Below are 5,921 nucleotides of genomic sequence, written 5' to 3' on the forward strand. Positions count from 1 at the left end.
GGAAGATAAGCCCTAACATCAGTTTCTCAGGATTGTTTAAAGGCAATACTACCACCAATACTGAGCTCTTGTATAGTGCTTTTCATCCGTTGGCCTCAAAGCTCTTTACAAAGGAACATCAGTATCATTACCCCCATTTTACAGATGGAGAAATGGAGGCACAGAGAAGGAAGTGACTTGCCCCAAGTTAACTACCAAAGCAGTGACAGAACCAGGATTTGAACTCTGTTAACCTGAGTTTATGTTCTCCCTCACTTGAATTGAGGTGGGGTTGCATGCTATATGCAGAGCCACTGTACCTTGGCCAATCAAAGCTAATAACCTGTATTTGAAAAAGGAAGGGAGGGGTTTTTAGATACACAAAATTAGATTTAAAAAAAAATCATATGCATCACAAAACCCATTCTAGAAACAGACTTGGTAGATATGACTAAATTTGGAACATGCTCAAGAATCAACCAGTACCAAATTCATTACTACATCTAAGCTTTGCATTGTGCCTATGATACAAAGTAGCCATAAACCAGGCTTAACAGGCTGGTTAAAGTGGGTTTACGACTGTTTTGCATCAGAGTGGTGGAAAGCAGCAGCTTATGGTAAATCTAGCCCAAGGTCAAAGCTGGCCGAAAAAAAAAAAAAAAAAAAGCGCCCCATAGTTCACCATAAATGCAGATACCATGACAGTAGCAATAGTGGAAGCTGTATGGTAGATTGGGCACAGGTGTTTAACCATTGTCATTTTAATTCTGCTTGCAGAGTTAGACGACATGATGGTAAAAAAAGTTAGCCTGCCTGAGCCTTGTCTAGGTTGCAGTTTCCCTTAGAATTGCTCTCGTGGGCAACAGTGGTGAATTACAGGATCCATTTTTGCCACTGTGGACACAGCCCAAGATATTGAAAACAACATATTTCAATTGCTGACAAACAGCAAAGACAACAACAGCAGGCTCATAAATGAAGTTTTCCCAAGATTGCAGACTCCATCTCTCTCTGTTACTCACCTCAAAGATTATCTACAAAGAAATCAATGAAGCCTAGTAAAACTATCAATTTCAGACACAGTTTAAATCCATTGACTGATTTACGTTGGTGTAAACTAGAATCAGGCCATACATGCTTTGTGTCTTTTGACTACACCAATATCAGTACAAAATGGGAGAGAGACCAGAGAATTCTATGAATAATCATATTTAATTTCAGTATAAATGAGTACATCACATAATTACATCACTAAGACCAAGTTGGTTGTGTATGCTGCTAAGTAAGAAGAATAAGAATGACAGTGACATCATGATGGAAGAACAGGAGCGGCGCCAGTGTTTTTGCCGCCCTAGGCAGCAGCGCTCCTCCTCAGAGCATTCGGCGGCAGGGGTCCTTCTGCTCCACGTCTTTGGGGCGCTTCGGCGGCAGGTCCCGGAGTGAGTGAAGTGCCCTGAAGACGCGGAGTGGAAGGACTCCCGCCACCGAATTGTCGCTGAGGACGGCAAAATGCCGCCCCCCAAATCCTGCCGCCCTAGGCAACTGCCTAGGGTTGCCTAGTGGAAGTGCCGGCCCTGTGGAAGAAAGAACTAAAGAGAAAAGAAAACACTGGAAATAGACAGGGGAAATGTATGATGCAGTGTTGAAAGTGAGGAATCTCTGTGGTGCTGCCGTGCAGGCCTGGTTTAGAAGCAGAGCACTGGAGCTAGGCAGAAGAGAGAGAAAGAAAATCTGATTAGAAACTCCAGTTTTTATTGTTTTCTTAAATGAGTTAACGCATATATGATATTCCAGAGCACACTCCAGACCAGTGCGGGGTTGCGTCATGCTGCCCTGAAACCTTGGGTGCCTTACAATGCCTTGCTGTAACTGTTCTCACCTGGACTGCCCACAAGTAGCCTTCCAGCATGGAAGCCACACCCTGAGTGTCTGTGTGTAACTACAGCCTGTCAGCTACACCCTGGCTCTCACCAACCTCCATACACCCCTAGTCCTGGATTTTCTCCCAGAAATGTATGTCCTGTACTGCCCAGCCCTCTCCTGGACAGTACAAATATATTAAGTCCATTATTCCTATTTCTTTAAGGGAATAAATACCAATTTATTGCCTTAAGTAGTTGCCCAGACACTTTAGTTTAAACAAACTGGATTAGATAAAACAGTAAAATACATTGATTAACTACAAAACAATAGATTTGAGTACAAATAATGAGGCGTAAGTCAAATGGTTACAAGAAAAATAAAGATAACACACTTAATACGTTTAAATACAATCTTAGTTGCAAAGCAAACTCTCTCCCATGTGTGCCAGCAGATTACTGACCAAACTTTTAGGTCAGGACTCCTCCCCCAGAGTCCAACAGCTGTTTATTTTTGTCTTCTCAGGTGCGTAGAATGAGGTGGGTACGGAGACAGAGGGGAGTAGCTAGGGATGTGTTTGTCCCTCCTTTTTATAGTTTCAGTCTCCCCCCGCCCCCATGAAAAACATTTCCAGCTGAGATCCTGGAGACAAAAAGTCTATGTGGAAGGATATTTCCTGCTGTTTTTTGTGTCACCTGTTCAAACGTCCTTTGTTTTCCCTCACTGCCTGATGGCCCTGTTTATTGCTTAAATGCAAATCAAGACAAGCACACATTCCTTCCTTTGTTTAGGACAGACTTGAGTTCTGTCAGGGTAAGGCTGTGGGTTTCGAACATGTGTTAATATCATACAGGGGACTCTTATAACTTTACATATGATGTAGCCACACATTTTATCAGGACAATACTGGCCAGCCAATTATGAGTTTTCAAATGACACCTTACAAGCATACTTTGTACAAAGATTATTACAGTAGTGTGTTGGGTGTGAATAGAGGGGTGTATTCCATCACAGTATGTATATCTAATTACATTGTAGCTCAGGAGAAGGGCTAGTAAATCTTGCCAGGAAAGATTTGGCCTTTATTCAATTTCAATACAAAAGAGGAAGTGGAGCTAAGTGAAGTCTTTTTGCCATTTGGCTAATAGGATGGGTGGTATTTCAGCTGAGGAAACTGCTGCCTTCCCCAACTCACATCCTTGAGGCAAGGGCAGGTTTAAGTTCTGTAGAGGCTGCTATGGTGATACAATAATAAGTCACCCACTGACTACATTTCCTCCCCAATTAGTGCTGTCCACCATAATCTCTCTCCATTGATTTTCTGTTACGGCCTGTGCTGCTTCAACCCTGTGACCAACATCACCATCACCTCTTGTTTACTCCTTGGTCTTTCGTCGTCTCCGTGGTGCTCACCTGCCATAGCTCAATAGCAACAGAACTCCTGGGGTCAGATACCTTTATCCATACCATTTCATTGGATGAAACTGACAATGGAAGTGTAGGTTCCAGAAGTTATTTTCCCTTCAGAACCTTTGTCACGATTCCCCCAAGTGCCCCCTTGTGGCTGGGTGTAATAACCCTGGAGTTACTCTCTGTTGACCCTCTCACATTCCTTAAGGACTCCACCATACATTCACTTGTGTCCAATATTACCCCTTATCTGAGGACTGTTTATTATCCCACATAGTGGGATAATGCCACAGTCCACTTATCCCACATACCATGTATATAGTCTATAAAAAAATCCCAAGACACAGTCCAATGACTTACCTCATACTTCAGTTCCACCATCTTTTGCCATACCTGGGCTTCCTTTGGTCTCTACCTGTTCTTTATCACAAGAGTCACTCCAACCATTCCAGGTGAAGTCCTTTCCAGCTTTATCCAGGATTCCAAGCCTCTGCCTGGGAAAAGTCAGCATGTTAGCCTTTCCAGTGGTCTCTTTATCCACAGCAGCCCACACCCAGGCCTTCTTGTCTGGAAATCTCTCTCCAGGAACCTCCTCTCCTGGATAGGAGTCTTCCTCTTATTTATTAGCCCCAAATGCTGCCCCACCCTCTTAATTAGGTTAATCTGGGACACACCTGTCACTTAAAGTGGTTAGATGTGCTGAGACCACCTTTTTTTTCAAGGTGGTCTTTTATTTGGGGATATGTGGATAATTTCAAGCACATAAAAGTAATCTTAAAGAACCCAATGTAGTAAAAACAGAAAATAAAATTATAACAAAAGCAATGGTTTGCTTAACAAACATAGTTTAGTTTATGAAAAGTATGAATCTAGATAAAGCATTTTGAGAGTAGTTACAGATTTTTTTAAAAAGCAGTAGCTTACATCTCCTGAAAACAATCCCCTCTGACCCCTCTCATCTGCTTGTCAACTACTCTTGTCCAGATAGCACTGCTGTCCCCAATCCACTTATCAAACTCCTAGTCTGGGTTAGTTTGCATGTCTAGATATGACTCCTCAATCCTTCTTTCCAAACAAGATTCCCCCCCCCCTCCCCCACAGGTTTGGACTCATTGCTTTCTCTAGCAGATGGGCCACTGAGGATCCAAAATACCTTTAACGATGATTAATAGCAGTCTTTCAAAAGCTTGATGACCTCAAATACTGCCTTTCACAGACCACCTAAGGATGGTTGTATCTAGTTTTGGTCTGGTCTCTTGAAATATGATTTATGTGCAGGTCTCCAAAACAGACCTTAGTCTAATTGGTCCAAATTTTGAAGAAGATACCTAAAGAGAAATGTGTAAGAGAAGTTAATATAGGAAGCTGAAAATGATCTGACATTCATCCTTTTACCACTTACATTGTATGTGACCTCTATTTTGCGATTCATCACTTCTGATGTCATGAATTTGCAATACTGAAAGTGAGATAATACCAGCTTTGTGGTGCATTAGAAATAAATTTAGAGCATTGGACAGGGAATATCCTTCATAATGAGGGATTGTCTCAGACACGGACAAAGCTGCATAGATTTGCTGCAGTGAGGACCAGACAAAAGTTCCCATGAAGGATTGATAGTCCTACATTATGGTCTCTCAGAGTCTGCACACCTATTCTTCATACATATGCAAGGTGAAGGGGGAAAATCACTTGTCAGATAAAAATTAAGTTGATACAGCTAATGGACCCAATGTCATACCTCATTATTGTGTTCCAGTGTGGGGTTGGTTTCTATTGTTTTATTTACAGTAAAGACTTCTAAAATGGCAAAGCAGTCTCATTCTGATCTGCAGTGGTAGGAATTCCTCAGCTGAGATCAATCCATTGGGAACCTCCTGCCTCTGGCTCTCAGATGCCCTGCTGGGGAACATTATCGGTGACATCCTCACTGATGGCAACTGTGAGTGACTGGCACATAACACTGTTGTCTCTAACACAGCTAAGCCTTGGCAGCATTTAATGGGTTGTTCTGTTCCTGAAAGAGCTGAATTAGGCCAGGTGAGCCTAATAAGTGGCAAACAGGGGAGATTTAGAATGAGTGGAGAAGCAAGCTCACCTGTGAAGGAACAGGTGGGGCTTCTATAAAGCCAAGAGACTGTCAATAGTGAGAAAGGGATAGGAACTCATGAGCAAGGATTTACTTAGTAGGCCTAGAAGAGAGAGGTCTGACTAGGAAGGCTGATGGAGAAACTTAAAGCAGCATGGTAGGAAGTAGTCCAGGCAAGAGAGCAGCATGGTTAGGGAAATCCCAGACCTTAACTGCTTGCTATAGGACCCTAGACTGAAACCCAGAGTAGAGGCAGGGGCGGCTCCAGGCACCAACACAGCAAGCGCGTGCCTGGGGCAGCAAGCTGGGGGGGAGGGGCGGCCTGCCACTCGTCGTGAAGGCAGCAATGAGACAGCTTTGGCGGCATGCCTGCGGGAGGTCCGCTGGTCCTGTGGCTTTGGTGGCAGGTATGGCGAAGGCGCGAGACTGGCAGATCACCCGCAGAAACGCCGCCGAATCTGCGTGAGCAGCGGACTGCCTGCAGGCATAGAGCCTCGCCTGAGTAGAGGGAAGGCCTGGGATTCTCTACCATCCACTGCAGAGTGGTTTTGCATGGGGCAGTGAATGGGAAGACTGCCTGAAT

At 43.8% G+C, this 5,921-nt stretch overlaps 1 long non-coding RNA gene across 1 annotated transcript; it reads right to left on the reverse strand.

The window, feature by feature from the left end:
* Positions 1–1,236: 1,236 nt before the first annotated feature.
* On the reverse strand, positions 1,237–4,565 carry LOC135983787 (uncharacterized). The gene is made up of 3 exons (XR_010601597.1): positions 4,403–4,565; positions 3,610–3,743; positions 1,237–1,684 (listed from the first exon to the last, which is right to left on the reverse strand). It is a non-coding gene; the product is annotated as an uncharacterized LOC135983787 (long non-coding RNA).
* Positions 4,566–5,921: the final 1,356 nt, after the last annotated feature.

This window comes from Chrysemys picta, chromosome 1 (genome assembly GCF_011386835.1).
Source record: "Chrysemys picta bellii isolate R12L10 chromosome 1, ASM1138683v2, whole genome shotgun sequence".
NCBI classification, from domain to species: Eukaryota; Metazoa; Chordata; order Testudines; family Emydidae; genus Chrysemys; species Chrysemys picta.